The sequence below is a fragment of the Mastomys coucha genome, unplaced genomic scaffold (genome assembly GCF_008632895.1).
Source record: "Mastomys coucha isolate ucsf_1 unplaced genomic scaffold, UCSF_Mcou_1 pScaffold3, whole genome shotgun sequence".
Classification (NCBI taxonomy): Eukaryota; Metazoa; Chordata; class Mammalia; order Rodentia; family Muridae; genus Mastomys; species Mastomys coucha.
Genome location: NW_022196909.1, coordinates 11,450,822 through 11,467,545, shown reverse-complemented (window position 1 = coordinate 11,467,545; position 16,724 = coordinate 11,450,822). Strand labels below are relative to the sequence as shown.

At 50.9% G+C, this 16,724-nt stretch overlaps 1 protein-coding gene across 6 annotated transcripts in view; it reads right to left on the bottom strand.

Moving 5' to 3' along the window:
* Cdh23 (cadherin related 23) overlaps positions 1-16,724 on the bottom strand; it is a 402,933-nt gene that overhangs the window by 174,930 nt on the left and 211,279 nt on the right. The gene's annotated exons all lie outside the window — the stretch shown is intronic.

The window sequence follows — 16,724 nt, the reverse complement described above, 5'->3', positions numbered from 1 at the left end:
GAGGAGGAAGAAGAGGAGGAGGAGGAAGTAGAGGAGGAGAAAGAGGAGAAGGAGGAGAGGAAGGTATAGGAAGAAGAGGAAGAGGAGGAGGAAGAAGAGGAGGAAAAAGAGGAGGGGTAGAAACAGGAGGGAGAGGAAAAGGAGGGAAGAAAGGAGGAAGAAGGGGAAGAGGAGAGGAAGAAGAGGAAGACAGAGGAGAAAGAAGAGAAGGAAGAGGGGGAGAAGGAAGAAGAGGAGGAGGAAGAGGAAGAGGAGGAGGAGAAGGAGAAGGAGAAGAAGAAGAAGAAGAAGAAGAAGAAGAAGAAGAAGAAGAAGAAGAAGAAGAAGAAGAGGAAGAGGAAGAGGAAGAAGAGGAGGAAGAAGAGGAGGAGGAGAAGAGGAAGGAGGAGGAAGAGGAGGAGGAAGAGGAGGAGGAAGGGGAGAAGGAAAAAGAGGAGGGGTAGAAACAGGAGGGGAGGAAAAGGAGGGGAAGAAAGGAGGAAGAAGGGGAAGAGAAGGAGGAAGAGGAGAGGAAGAAGAGGAAGAAGGAGGAGAAAGAAGAGGGGGAGGAGGAAGAGGAGGAGGAGAAGAAGAGGAGAAGGAGGAGGAGGAGGAGGAGGAGGAGGAGGAAGAAGAAGAAGAAGAAGAAGAAGAAGAAGAAGAAGAAGAAGAAGAAGAAGAAGAAGAAGAAGAAGAAGAAGAAGAAGAAAGCCAGAAACTTAGTAAATGCTCCAGCTGTTTCATGTCTCTCCCCAGAGGTGGCCCCTCACCCTGTTCTCAGGTCCTTGCCCCAAGAGGCCCACACCAAGGGGTAGATCCCTTTGTACACAGACACTGATACCTCCATGAGACACAAGGAGAATCACACACTCTTCCTCCCCTTGCAGTTCCACCATGGGGATGGCTTTCTACCCATGCCCAGGTGCCGCTGCTGCCAGGGATGGCCACAGGCAGCTCTGAGCGTCTCCTGCTGGTGTGGCTCTCAGCATTTGAGAACTTTGAAGATTATTTGCCTTGCCCTGCCTCTAGTGTGTTTCTGTCTGTGTTGTGCTGTATGGCATAGGCGTTTGCTAGTGTAGGTGTATGTACATATGAGTGTGCATGCACACACATACAATTGCACATGTGCACACATGTATAGAGAACAGAAGTCAACCACAGTTGTCTTTCCCTGATTGCTCTCCATATTTATTTTTGGGGGATGGTACCATTCACTGACCCTGAGACTTATCAACTCAGCTAGGCTGGCTGGCTTCAGGAATCCACCTGTCTTCCTCCCTCTTCTACCCCAGTGCTGAGGTTATAACCACATGTCACTGTGCCTAGCTTTCTTTGCATATGGAGTCTAAAGATTTGAACTCATTTCCTCATGTTTGCTCACTGAACCCCTTACCAGTAGAACCCTTGCCCCAGCCCTTCCTCAGTTCTCTTAGAGGCTGCCGAACATCCCCCATTGCATCATCAGTCTCTGTGGTCACTCATGCTGGGAGCCTCCCACACATCCTAGGTATAAGAAGGCAAGGCCACACATAGTTCTCCCTCGCATCCTCTTCTGGAGGGCAGTGGGCAGGGTGGCAGTGAAGACCCCTCAGAGAGGTTGGGTGAGCTACTCAGGGTAGCTTGGGTTGGAAGGTGGGAGTTGGTAAAGAGCCCAGCCCCAGGTTCCAGGTCAGTGTATCCTGCTCCACAGGGCGAAGGAACAGGATTCTGATGTAGGGGTTTCCCCACCGCAGTTCTGAGACACAGCAGGTAAAGAAGCATGTTGGCCCTGTGGTCAGCAATATCATTACCAGAGGTGACAGGCTTCTGGTTGCTATGACAAAATGCCTACCAGAAACAACCCGAAGGAGGCCCACTTTGGCCTCTCAGTTTGAGAAGCATCAGTCCAGCGGAGCAGGGAGGGTTTGGGGAGCAGAGTCACTCACGCCTTGGAAGCCAAGAAACAGAGTGAGAATGTCCCAGACAGCTGTTTTAGTTCTTTATCCCACCCCATGACCTTGAACCAGGGTCTCCTCTATCTCAGGCTGGTACTCATCTTGCTGTGTTGCTATGTAGCCGAGGATGACCTTGAATTCTGCATCCTCCTGCTTCTACCTCTTCAATTCTGGGATTACAGGTGTGTGCCACCATATGCCTAGTTTATTCAGTGCTGGGGATTGAACCCAGGGCTTCCTGCCAGGCAAGTCTGGCCCTCTACCAATTGAGCCAATTCCCCAGTTCCCCTTTGTCCTACTTCTATTCTGTCTAGGCCTCTGGGCTACTGGATGGGGTTGTGACTATTCAGGATCAGTCTCCTTGGTTTATTCGCCCCAAAGGCTCTTTCCAGCCACACCCACATGTGGCTTTCTCAGAGTATGGTCCTGGTATTCCACAGCATGGCTATCACCATCTCTTTGGAGCAGGCTAGAAAGCACACTCGTGGACCACTTACTCCTAGGTCGATCGATTAAGCCAGCGACTCTGGAGTGGGTCCCAGCACCATGTTGCAACAGTTCTCCAGGTATCTCAATGTATGTCAACATGTGAGAGCCACTGGGAACCAGCAACCAAGGCGGGAGCAAGTCTGAGCCTTAATTAGAATGATCTGCATGATGGGACAGAAGAACAGGGGAGGTTTCTGGAAGCGCATAGAGATGGGGCATCCAGTTGCTGAGGTCAACCACGGGAACTGAAGAGCCTCTTGGAAGGACAGCATGAGCTCCGCACAGCACAGTGTTTGTGTAAACACTCAGGCTAGCTCCCTAGCCAACGCCCATCTTTCAGAGTATTCATGTGTATGTGCAGGTGTGGGTGTGCGTGTGTGTGTGTGTGTGTGTGTGTGTGTGTGTGTGTGTGTGTGCGCGCGCGCAAGCGCATGTGCTCACACATGGGCATGGAGGTCAAACATCCATCTCAGGTTTCATCCTCAGATGTCTCAGGCCCACCTTGTGATCTGATGCTGTATCACTGGGACCCTGTGGCTCCCCTGTGTGGACAGGCTGGTGAGGCTGGCAGGCCAGGGAACCCCAGGGTACTGCCTCTACCTTCCCAGCACTAGAACTTTAATCCTGTGCTACCAAACCTGGCTTTTCAGTGGGAGCTGGAGATCAAACTCAAGTCCCCGTGCTTATGTGGCAGGCACTTTACTAACCCGCCGTCTTCCCAGTCCGGTCCCTTTTCCGGCCTCTTGACAAGACTTCTGTGAGTGTGGGTCTCAGATACCAAGGTCTGTCCACTCCCGATCTCCTCTCCCTGGATCTACTCACAGGGTCTCAAGCCTGACCCCTTTCTTGTCAGGACTCTATGCTAATGTTCTGACACCTCCCGGAATCACCTGGGGAATCACTGCTGACCAGCTCCCACAAGCTCTTCCTGTCTGTTCTGGAGGGCCAGTTCCTGCCACACCCAAGTGGGATCTCTCATCTGCTGGGGTGGGCATGTGTGAGAGAAACCCACCTGGTTTGTTGACTTGGTGTACAAAGCTCTTTTAAATAAAGCCCTGGCCTGGGAGCCTTTTTTTCTCAACAGCTTCCAGCGTTTGGCCTCAACATGTGTGACACACATCTATGTGACACACTTCTGTGTGACATCAACATTTGTCCAGGCCCTCTACAAGACACAGAGAGGACAGCTATTCAACATACACAGCCATCAGGGAAGGGTTTGAATTCCGGCCTGTCCTGTCTTTGTAAGTCTTAGCTCCACTTCCCACGCCACAGGTGGTAAAGAAAGGGTGGCGTCCTCGCTACCTGTTGAGTCGCTAGGGTCTTCCCATTCTCCCTTGTCCCTCTACAGAGCTGTCATCCTGAGGCTGGAGGTGACAGGAGACACTTTCAGAGCTGTTAAAGGGCGATTTGGTTGGAAAGGGAGATAAAAAAGAACATCAAAAGGGAGCCCAGTGTGTGTGGAGAGGAGCCTGCAGGGTGGGGGATTAAATTCTACTCTGCATGAGGTGATAGGAAGGGCTGATTGGTGGGGCTGTGGTCGCTAAGATGAGCTGCAGCCCCCTCCCAAGGCCGGGCAGCCAGAGGCTGCTGGCTGGAGACCTCTCCAAGGCTTGGTTTTATGTATCTCTTAGGAAGGGTTATGCTCAGAAATCATTCCCGGCTCCCCGCTGCCTTTTCCCAATCCTCTTGGTGACTACAGCCTTCCGGCCCCCTGCAGAGGCAGTTCCTTATCAGCCAGCTGCCAGCAGAGCCTGCCTGGCCTCCATCCTTGCCCCCATCCTCCGTTTCTGGAAGGGGGAGGGCCACCAGGTATGGTCAGAGCAGGTCTTGCCCTTGCTCCTTGCAAATTAAGCCTGCGGAACTAGATCTAGGGCTCTGTCATAGTTCTCTACTGGCCAAGTGCTAGCCTCAGTTCTTCATGGGGTGGGGTCCATGCATTGAGCCCTCTGCAAATGCTGGCTCTTGAGGCTCCCACAGGAGAAGGACAGGGGACCTGCATTGGGTGGGGTGAGATTGGCCTGACTTCTTCTTCAGCAAGGATTTGTGGCCATGAACCGAGGTCTGTTGAGCATCCTCCATCCCTCTCCAGGTACCCTGGTTCCCAGAGTAAGGAAGGTCTCAGTGCACTCCCCCTACCGATGCCCAGGTTTCTTCCAGGGCCTGAAGCCTGCAGACCAGTCCCCTAGGCCAAGCACAGATGTGTCACTATGGTGACATAGTAGACTCTTTGCTGTCTGCTATTGGTCCCTGGCAGTGCCATGCCAGTGACCTGGTGGCTCACTTTCCCTGGAATCTTGGCTTCTCTGTTACAGGATATGACTTTCTCTTGATGGACTTTAACAGAAGCCCAATTCAGACTACTATAATGTTCCCTCTTTTAAATAAGTAACCCTAAAAACTTGGGGAATGGCTATAGCCTAAGTTGACCATAAAAATCTAGAGGTTCAATTAAAAAAAATTTTAGTACCTAAATTCAAGCTTTGGTCACACCCTCATGAATAAACCCCCAGACAGGAGTATTTGTTGAGGAAGGAATAAATATTCAAAATCCTCTTCCATCATCTCTGGCCTAAACACCACGAGTATGTTCTGTTTCTGACCAAGGATGATAATAAAACTTATAATTTTCAGGGCTTCAACCCCTAAACTTCCTTGCCAGGTTCTTCCCCAAGTCCACACCTTCTCCTTCTCCATCTCTAAAAGGGGTGCGGTGGAGTCTGCCCTCTCTGACATGAACTGAGCCTTCTTCCCAGAAACAAGCGCCTCCTAGGAGCTCTATGGGCCGGTGAGAGTCCTTTAGCCTGTGCTGAGACCTGAGATAAGGAAGTTGGGGTACAGAGAGGGTCCCCAGAGTCAGTGTCATGCCCTTTAGAAATATTGTCTAGAACTCAGATCTGCCACAGGAGAGTCCTGTGACCACAAACCTAGTGGGGAACACTGAAGTTGAGGGATGTTTGTTAAAATCAGGGCTAGGGAGATAGCTGAGGGAGTAAAGTGCTTGCTTTACAAGCATGAGGTCGTGGGTTCGATTCCCAGCACCCATGTCAACATCAGGTACAGAGTGTTCCTGTAATATCAGCACTAGAGACAGAGGCAGAGGCAGAGGCAGAGGCAGAAAGGATTTCTGGGGTCTTCTGATCAGTCAACCTACTAGAATTTGTGAGCTGCAAGTAATTAGAGAGTCTGTCTCAAAAAAGAAGGTCCCCCAAGGGTGACCTCTGGCTTCCACATATATGCCTCTGCCCATGCATACACTACCAACAGACAAAACTTAGACGCCCTGAGCAGTCAGACCTGAGGCTTGACTCGGGCATCCCTCTCTTTAGTTCTGCAATTTCTCACAAACGATTTTTCTTCCATTAGACCTGCTTTCCTTGTCTGCAAAATGGGGGGTAGGGGTGGGGGTTGTTGTCCACCAGGAGACTACTGAGGACAAACTGTGACATCCTGGTAGCTTCCTGGACAAATGTTCATCTAGGAGAGCCACTTCCAGTATTCTAGTAGGCATGAGGTGAGAGTGGAGGCACTCCTGAGGTGGGCAGAGTTGAGACCTTGGCCAGGGCTGGGAGGGGTGGGCAGAGGAGGACCCGCAATGGATGTGTAGGATGCAGGGACCATCCACTCCCACCCTCAGCAGAGACTGCCGGTTTCTATACGCTTGCTGTCTGTTGAGCTCATCCGTGCTATTGAGTGGCAGAAAATCAAAGCTGACAAGCTGTGTTCTTTATCACTCCTTTGTCCTGTCTTCCGCTTAATTAATCCCAATCAGACATGGTGAAGTGGCCTTGGCAGGGAGGAGACCCCTCCCCCTTTGCCTTAGAGTCGGCCACTTCTCCATCCTACCCTGAGACTTCTGTCCCTGCTGCCCCGGTCCTCTCCCCCATTGCACCCCACGAGGCTCGTCTGGATGACCAAGTCCAGAGGGCACCAGAACCCCATGGAGCTCACCGACTGTCCCCAGCTCCCCTTGGGAACCGTGGGGGGTAACTGTCTCCCATGGTCAGCAGTTGGGTCCCACTGCCCTTTCCTGGGTCCGCCTGGTCCCCAACAGCTCAGAGGGTCCTCTCTCTCCATACAGAGCCAAAGCTACTGCCTTCTTTCTGGGTCTCTTCTCACCCCAAGTCCTGCCTTCTCAGGTTTGGGCCTCCAAGCAGACAGACCTAAAGCTAAGAGTAAGTATCGTCTCAAGCTACACCCACTGCTGTGTGATGGGGGAAGATCTTTCCTATGCCTCAGTTTCCCACTCTGTAAAATGGTACTTTTGGTTTGGGAGTTTCTCCTACGCACCCACAAACATGAACACTACTTGATATCCTCCAATTGAAGTGTTTCCTCCCACCCTCTGTCCCTCTTGTCTCATCTCCCACTCTCTGTTCCCCTTCCTGTCCCTTCACTTCCTGTCTGAAACTGTAGATACTTAGAGTCACACCCCCCAAGACCACGCACATATTGAAACCCTAATCTCAAAGGAGGGCAGGCCTCTGGGAGGTGACTTGGGGATGTGGGTGGAATCTTCCAGAATAGGATGTCAGATCCTGACGGCATTTATGAAAGGAACCCCAGGGCCACCTTTGCCCCTTCTACCATGTGGGAACACAGGGAAAAGATGACCATCTACAAACCAGGAAGTGTCTCTTGCCATGCAACGGAATCCTCTGGCTCATTGGTCTTAGACTGTCCTGTCTCCACACAGAGGCAAGTGAGCCCCCTGGTTACTCTGGCTCTCAGACGGACTGAGAGCCTCTCTCTCTTTCTGTCTCTCCTCCTCTCTTCTCCTTGGTGCCCCAGGTTACCCATCGAATTCCACACACGCCTGCACAGATGGGATCAATCCCAGCCTGCCTTGCCTTCAGCTTATCTCTGCTCCAAATGATTGATTTTTCCCTCTTTAAGAGTAATTTGCTGGTGAATTCCACGTATTGGGGTGGGGGAAAAACCCAGCACAAGCCTGTGAAATCTAATTCAATCCGACTGGCAGCTGGCACTTTCAGGGAAGAACACTAGAGAGCTGTCATTTTCATCCCAGATGGGTATAGTGCTGTGGAAGGCGGCAGGGGCTCCTCACCTGTGCAAGCACACCTCCCTCTGCATGCCCCAGCTCTTCGGGGAGTCATAATGTACTCACACGGAGGCCAATGGAGGTGTGTTTAAATGAACAGTTCCTAATTTGCAGCCCATGACCAAGTGCATTGTGGGAATCTCTCATAGGCTAAGCTACACCTGACCTTCAGTCTGTTGCCTTAAGGATCCTTCCATCCCTCTCTCTCTCCCTCCCTTCCTTCCCATCTTCTTTCCTCTTCCCTCCTTCCTTCCTTTCCCCTATCCTCATTCTTTCCCTCCTTCCTTCCCTCCCTCTTCTTCATCTCCCCTCCCGCCTTCCTTCCCTCCCTTGTTCCTCCCTCTTCCCTTCCTCCCTCCCTCCCCTCACTTTACTCTTCTCTCCCTCCCTCTCTTCCACCTTTCTTCCCTCACTTCTTCCTGCCTCTTCCCTCCCTTCTTCCTCCCTCCCTCCTTCTTTCTTTCCCTTCCTCTTCCTCTGATTTCTGAGCACAGAGTTTGTGCCTTTGGGACCCAGTGCAGCCCATGTGCCGTGTTCCGTGTGATTCAATCCTGCTACCTCTGTCCCCTTTTTCTTTTGGTTTGTCTGGCTCAGTTTCCCTACCTGGCCATGGGTTGCCTGTCAAGCTTGAATCAGAGATGCCTGTGTATTGTATGCATACTACAGGCTTGCTGATTTAAAACATGGAGAGGGAGGGGGTTGTGTCATCTAGTCTAGAAGCCCCTATAGGTACGCTTGATGGTGACCCCTCTCACCTCGTGATTTTGGGGGGATGGGGACACCTGCAATACTTCATAAATTAGCATGTAGTATAATGAACAGTTTTTGTTCTATAGTCCTATGAATCACAATGCAGGTATAGATTCCTGTCTCCGCTCCACTAAGCTAGGGTCCCAAAGAATTCTCCTCCCCCCTTTCCCTCCCCCCCAAAAAACCCCTGCCTGTTCCCAGTCTCTCTAGCCCCTGCTGTCAACCATGGAGCTCCTGTGTTCTTTGGGAATGTCACAGCGTCCCACAGCGTCCCACAGACTGTATCATCTGGTAACCAGTGTCTCTCCGGACAATACCCTTCAATGTATCTGATCCTCTTCTAACACTCCCATCTGTATCTTTGAGTGCGTGCACCTGTGTGCACATGTGATGTGAGTACACAATGTGCTTGTGCGGGCACACAAATGTACGCTCATGTGAAGGGAAGAGGACCACACGGGGTGTCCTCAACTGCTCTCTCCACTTTTCAACTTCTTACCTAACAGAGGATGGCCTCGAACTTCGGATCCTCCTGCTCCCATCTCCTAACTTCTGGAGTTGCCAATGTGTTTGACCACTCCTGCTTTCTGCAGCACCAGGGATGGAACCCAGGGTTTCCCCTGTGCTAGGCAAGCACACTACCAAGTGAGCTACCACCCTGGCCCCAGCCTCCTTCTCTCCAAGTTCTCTTCGTATTACTTGCCATGTTATGTTTCCTATTTACTCATTTGTCTCGCAATGCTGGGGATTGCATTCAGGGCCTCCCACACGCCGGGCAGTCTCTCTAGCCCAGTGCCATGCCTGGCTCCTTTTAAAAAAAGTTTAATTTAGTTGGGTGGTGGTGGCGCGTGCCTTGAATCCCAGCCCTTGGGAGGCAGAGGTAGGTGGATCTTTGTGAAGTTCAAGGCCAGCCTGGTCTACAGAGTGAGTTCCAGGACAGCCAGGGCTACACAGAGAAACCCTGTCTCAATCACCATCCCCACCCCCAAATTAAAGTAGAGCCAAAGTCCTGGGTGACTTGAGTTTGCCGCACCCCTTTCTCAGCAGCCCCGAGCATCTGAGCTGCCACTCACCTGCCTCATTCTGTTTCTTCAGTTTCCCATGTGGCGAGGTGAGGCTGCCCAAGGGGAGCAGCAATGTCACGTGCTGAGATGAATAGTGTGAATGAAGTTGGCGGGCAGGGGAGCATGAGCAAAAGACATCATTCCACAGAGAATGGGGCCAGAGGACAGAGCACCATGGGAGGCATGAGCCAGGCAACGGATCGTCTAAGGGTTGGGGGCAAGGTTTGCCAGTTGCTTCTGCTCCTACGGGAGCTTCCGACAGACCAAGTGCTGTTTTAGGGATGTGACTTTTCAGATAAAATGAGTCTCGCTACTTCCCACTGGGTCCTGCTCAGGTTTGGGCATGGAGGATCATGGGAAAGGGTCTGCCTGGAAAACAGATATAAAGGGAATCGGTCTGCAGACCCAGCATGAAGGATCTCTCTCTCTCTCTCTCTCTTTCTCTCTCTCTCTCTCTCTTTCTCTCTCTCTCTCTCTCTCTCTCTCTCTCTCTCTCTCTCACACACACACACACACACACACACACACACACACACACACTCACACCGCTGTAGCTCAGGGAACTTGAGTGTGTTCAAGCAGGGTCCAGGGACACTCTAAAACCAGTGTTTTCCAGTGGGTTTATCACTTGTCCCCACTCCCACCAGGTAGGGACCAGTGCAAATCAATGCTAATTACACCTGTGATGACACTAAGTGAGGAGGTATCTGAGCCACACCAGGCCACCCTCTGGTCCTCAGGGAGGGCTGGAGCTTTGGGATCTGGGGAGGAATCACGCGGCGGGATGCGAGAATGCTGCCGAAGCCAGAGGAAAAAAAAATCCCAATAATCACAATCACAGCAAGAAGAGCCTCCACAAAGGTATCCAGGGAGAAATTAATGGGAAACGCAGACAGGTTTGTCCTGCTCCTGGGGCACCCCTTCTAGAGCCGATAGGCTTGGCAGGCAATGGATATCTTCCTGGAGAGCCCCAGTCTTGGGGGAGGGACCATGGCTGCTGAAGTTGCTGCCTGGTCCAGTTTCTCCCTGGACCAGAGGCCAGTCCCTTGCTCCTTCCCATAGTTCTGTGTTAGAGGCAGTGGGCGGAGTGGGGAGAACTGGACGGGGGATGGGGGACAGGACTGGAGACATCACCTCCAGCTCCCTTCATACTTCATGGTGATTGACAGCTACGTCTTAGTTTGGGAGGGGCGTGGCTAGACAATGGATGGCCACACACTCACAGAGAGTGCAGTTCTGCTATTGGTAGCCTGGTCTCACATCCCTTTTCTTTGCTCCTAAACAAGTGGCTTAGACAATCAATCGAATTCAGGGTAGCTGGGGTTACTTTCCAGAAAGACAGGAGTATGTGCCTACTGTGCCCACCCCAAACAATGTGTTGGGGAGACACTATCCATCCTATGGGGCCCAGAGAGAGAAACAGTGGTCCGAGGGACGATCTGTCAGTTGAATGTGTGTCAGGGACCAAGGTGTCTTGGCTGCACCCAGGTATGCAGAGACATGCTCAGGATGCTGAGTGGATTCACACACATATATATATGTATATGTATATATATATGTATATATATATATACACATATATATGTGTATATATGTATGTGTGTTTGTATGTATGGTTTTTTGTTTTTGGGTTTTTTTTTTTTTTTTTTTTTTTTTTTTTTTTTTTTTTTTTTTTTTAGGACAGGATCTCTGACCCAGGCTGGCCTCGAACCTTCTATGTAGCTGAGACTGGCCTGGAACTTCTGATCCTCCTGCTAGGACTACAAGCCTGCACTACCACATCATCTGCCATCTGTGGTGTTGAGGACTGAACGCAGGGCCTTGCTCTCGTAGGCTAGTTACTTACTCTACCAATGGGGTCACATCCCTACCCTATCAGAATGTTTTTAATTGTGTAAAATAAAATAAAATAAAAGGGACACCAAGTCAGCTGACTATTTTTGAAACAGTTATCTGAGTATTTTAAAGGGGCTGTGCAGTCATCTATATGCTTTGGAATCATGCAGCAAGAATATTTAGAGGCAGAGATGCCTGCCACGTGCTGTTATTTCAAAGCGGGGTCGGGTGTAAATAGGATTTTGAGATTCCTGGAACACCACTAAAAGCGATATGAAAATATCAGAGGTTTTTTTTTTTTTTTTTTTCTTGAGGTCAAAGTCACACCCTTGCATCTAGGTCTGTGACAAAAAAAAAAAGTGCAGGTGGAGCTCATGCGTGGAGAATAAACTAGCCTTTCTTCATCTCTAGTCCAGTCCCTTAGAGGGTCAGTGGGCTCCTGTCCCCACAGCACAGAGAATCCTGGACTGGTAGGCCGCTTTCCAGAGGTGCCAGAGGAAGCCTTAGTAAGAGCACACCCGTCACCGCGTTGAGCGTGGAGGGTGCAAGGGAGGAACCCTGGACACACCCACTAACAGGAACAAACGGTCGAGGGAATGTAAATAAATACAAGCTTGTGCTATGGTTCTCTGAGAGGCTTAGAACACATGTGGAATGGAAAATCGGGTTGATGAATAAACATAAGCCTGATATTAGCAGAAGAAGCAACTCTGCCCCCCCACGTTCACCCTGCCCCCATTTGTACCAGCTCAGCATTTATCCCCCATTCACCCCACCCCCCATTGACCCCAACCCCATTCGTACCAGCCTAGCATTCCAGAATGTTCTCCCCGCCTTCTGCTTGTCTTCATTACATGGTGGTGATGTCTTTTCCTTGGGGAGGTGGGTAATTCCCCCCCACCCCCGCCAACTTAATGCTTCTCAAACAAATTAATCATGACTCTTGCCAAGTGTGTCCCCACCAGTCAGTCACCTGCCTGGCTCAGGTCCCAGGTCCCTCTTCTTCCCCTCCTGCCAACCATGAAGCTGGAAGGATCCACTGCTTTCCAGGGGCTGAGCATTTGAACTGGTCACACAGGGTAGATGTTCCGGTCCAAGCTCTGTGACTAAATTCTTATTCCTGTATTCTCCAGGGGGTCCCCCCCCCTCTGTCACCGGAGGCCACCTGCTCCTCACTAAAGGACCTGAGAAGAAAGCAGTTCCCAATTCTCTTTAACAGCCGACGGAGAGCACCTTTCCCCTCTTTCCATCCTCCCCAAGGATGCAGCCACTGACTTCTAGGCTACAGCTTTCATGGCATCTCCCCAAAGTAAGTGCAAAGGTGACCTGCTACTGAGTTTGGGGGAGAGGGGGTCAGGAGAATGGGCAGCCATATCTCCAACCAAGGAGCCCCTAGGCACAGGTGAGAGATCCAGAATTGGGAGTTCAAGGCCAAATTCCACACAAACTGTCATCCATTTGTCATGTGACCTTCAGCAAGCCTCTTAACCTCACTGAATCTTCTTTCCCGGCCAGGGCAAATATCACATCCTGGGATTACCTTGTGGGTAGGAGGGTTTGAGACGGGACAGACCTGGTCCTAACTTCCTTTCCCTCAGCAGAAACTGAAACTTCTGTGAAGTTTCTATTGTCACTCTGAGGTTATCCAGAGCCAAAGGAGAGGAGCCAGGGATGGAAAAGCAACTTTGATCTTGAACCTGTTGGCTTTCCTATCCTGTGTGAGATACTCTGGATGGCAGCAAATGTAGTAAGACAGGGGTTGCCTGGGAGGAGGTCAGGGGGAGCCACGAAGGGCCCAGGGACCAGCTAAGACCAGAGGGGAGATGATATGGGGCACCGGAAGCCTCCACGGCCTGTCTTCCTCCTACAGTGGGTGCTCGGGTCCACTGAGTTGGAGCCAGGTGTGGTAGGAGATGCCTGAGATCTCAAGTTCAAGATCAACATTAGTGTCAATAATAAGACTGCTTCAAGAGGAGAAAAAGATACAAGGATTGTCTGTGTGTGTGCATGTGTGTGTGTGTGTGTGTGTGCATGCCTGTGCATATGGCCATGCATACGTGTCTGTATATGTACACATGTGTGGAAGCCATAGGTTGATGCCAGGCACTTTCTTCAATTGCTTGTTCATGCTATTTTTAGTTAGAGTCTCTCAATGTACCTGAAACACACTGATTTTTCTAGGCTGGCTGGCTTGAGAGAGCCCCAGAATTCTCCTGTCTCTGCCTCTTCCACACTAGGATAACAAGAATGGGCTGCTTGGACTGGGATTTTGTTTTTTGCTTTTGTTATGTTTTGTGTTAAAGGTTCTTTGACGTTTTTATTTCATGTGTATAGATATTTTGCCTACATGTAAGTATGTGCAGTGCGTGTTTGCCTGTTGCCTGAGGAGGAGGCCAGAAGAGGGTACCAGGTCCCTCGGAACTGGAGTTACAAAGAGCTGTGAGCCACTATGTGGTGCTCATGCTTGCTGTATAAGCATTTTATGGACCGGGTCATCCCCCAAGACCAAAAGGCCTGCATGTCCCAACTTATATGGGTCCCAGAGGCAGATGCCAGGCACAGATGGACTCATACCTCAGGTAAGGAGTTGGAGCAAAGATACTGTGGCTACCGGGCAAACGTGTGACCTATGAGCGACATCCCAGCAACTGGCCCCACTTTAAAGCACAGATTTCTGTCACTGTGTTTGTTAATACTGTACACTTGGCAGGGTCCAGAATCAACTAGGAGACAAGCTTATGGTGTGCCCGAGAGGGCATTTTCTGTGAGGACGATTCTCACTCATTAGGGCTAGCGCTGTCTTACGCTGGCCGACCTTCACCCCTCTCTGCTTCCTGACTGGGGATACAATGTGATCACTTCCTGAGGCTCCTGCCACCATAACTTCCCTGCATCCCCCGACCCTGAGCCACTGTAAGCCCTTCAGTTAAGTTGCTTTAATCCGGTGTTTCATCACACCAAAGAGAAGAATAGCAAATAAATCCCTAAAAACAAGCTGCGTGTGACTCAGGGCCTGAGGGGTCCGGCAGGACACTGAGGGACACTGCCCCCAAGACAGCAGAGTTGCACTGTGAGAGTTCCAAGATGGCTTGGAGGAGTACCCACCCACTCCTATAGATCTAGCCCCTACGTGCGGAGGTAGGGGGGAGTCACAGGCTCTAGACCAGCGGAGCTACATAGCAAGACTCTGTCTCAAACATAAAGATATGAAACTAAAGCAGACAAAAACCAAACCAAACTAAACCAAACTAAACCAAACCAACCAAACAACCAAAAAAATGGATAGGGGTGGGGGCTAAGGGCTCTTTGAAAAAAAAAAAAACAAGAACAAAAACGAAGAAAGCAATAGTCTGCTGTCACTTTCCATGAAGGTGGGCTGGCAAGGTCCCTGCAAAAGAGCAGAGTAGGAGAGATAGCATCTAGGTGAAGCGGTGTGTGTGTGTGGGGGGGGGAGGAGGTGTCTCACAACACACCTCTGTTAGTTCGCCGCTCCAGAGGAGGATACCCATACAAAGAGCCCATACAGGCAGCTTTCTCAGGTCTATGTGGAAGAGTGGCCGAGTTAGGCAGAAACTGCTGGCCTCCAAGGATCACTCAGATGAGGGAGAGGCCGGAGGCTGCAGGCTAGCCCAGAGAAAGCCTGGGCTGGGAATGAGTGGACACTCCTCTGCTTATCTACTGCAGTACTCCCGGAGCTCAGGGTAGGACAGTTGACATTGCAGAGGTACAGAGAGCAAATGTGCCACAGACTCTAATTTGAATCAGCGATTGGTCCCCACCAAGGCTGACTTCTGGCCTCTGCCTTCGTTTTTTCCAGTTCTCACCCCACTGCATCCCAACCATCTATTTGCATCTCAACTGTCACTGGGACAAAAATCCCCTGGCTGCCCCTGACACCAGCCCACAGCAGCTCCTCCTCCTTCTCTGCTGTCTGTGAGTGTTCTACAGCCTGGCAAAAGGCGGAGAAATTTCTTGGAGATCAATGCTGGGAGTCCTCGGGAAGAGAAGGGCCTCTTTCTAGCCCCTGGGTTGTGGGACATGGCACACGAGAGCCCGAGGCACAGTGGCACGCTTGGCAGAATCTTGGATCTGGGGCCACTGGCGGTACATTTACCCTTTCTGAGATAAGTCAGCATCCTATGGAGGAACCACTGCCACAAAGTTCCCCAGAGGTCACCTGCTTTCTGCTACCCTTTCTGATTTCATCACCACACAGTAAGTAGACTATTGAGGTCAGCCTGCCCAGGCAGTCTCTGGAGCCCAACTGGGAAGGAGCCCACAGCCATCTTCTGGCTGTGTTTAGCATTTGTATGGGGCAGACTTTGAGCAAGGCATTTCTCTATATCTAGGGTTCTGGATAGGGTGTGAGGCATTGAAGACCTGCTGACTGAACCCCGGTCTGTGGCTCTTGCATCCTGTAGACCCTACAGCCTCCAGACCCACCCATGGAACTTCAAGTGAAGATTCTGGGAGGCTGGCACACTTACTACCACATGCCCACAGTTGTGCGGACAGCCCTCAACTGTCTTATGGTTCTGTAGAGCCTTCAACAAGAAGCCTGAGCTCTCCATAGGTCCTCTTCCTGCATTCAAATGTTCTCAGTTTAGCCAGGAAGTTTAGCCAGTGAAAGGTGCTTGCTGCCAAGGCTAATGACCTGAGTGTCATTATTGGAGCCCACGTCATAGAAGGAAGAACTGGCCGGGCGGTGGTGGCACAAGCTTTTAATCCCAGCACTTGGGAGATAGAGGCAGGCGGATTTCTGAGTTCGAGGCCAGCCTGGTCTATAGAATGAGTTCCAGGACAGCCAGGGCTACACAGAGAATCCCTGTCTCGAAAGAAGAAGAAGAAGAAGAAGAAGAAGAAGAAGAAGAAGAAGAAGAAGAAGAAGAAGAAGAAGAAGAAGAAGAAGAAGAAGAAGAAGAAGAAGAACCAACTCCCCAAAGTTGTCCTCTGACCTACAGATACAGGCATCTTACTCCCACTAAAGGAATAAGTATTCAAATGGCTTAATGAAAATGTTTTGCTGCTACAAACCCAAAGCCCAATTTGAACTCAGATATAAACGCTAACACACCCAAGGGCACAGCAAGACGGTTCCTCAGACAGTTGCCTGGTTGTTTGACAGAAGTGTGTCTCGCTCCTGATTCTAGACACTATTGCGGCAGCTGGTGCCTCTTCTTCCTGTCCTGTGTGCCTAAGTCCTTAGCCTGGGTTATGGTGCTCTTCCTTAGAACCGGAGTCTTGGCCTTGGATGCTGCTCTCTGGCCAGACCTGAGCCCCTCGGGGGTTCCAAGGGTAGCAGGAGAGAGACAGTGTGGAACATCCATACAAGGAAGTGAGGCTTGTACCCCTCTCTATGAGGGCTGAGCCTGGCCCCCAGTGGAGTCTAGTGGAGATGGGAGGAGGGACTGATGGCCTTTGGGAGGGGGTCTCTGATCTGCCTGCCCTTGTTAGTACTCTCCATGTATCACAGGGCCCTAAAAGAGCAGGATCCTGAGTGGAGGCAAGCCCTTGATTATCAGAGACAAGGTCACCTCTGTGGAGAAAAAATGACAGAGGGCAGGGTCAGCTCCTATTGCTCCAAGTGTTCCTGGCCTCAGGTCCTATCAC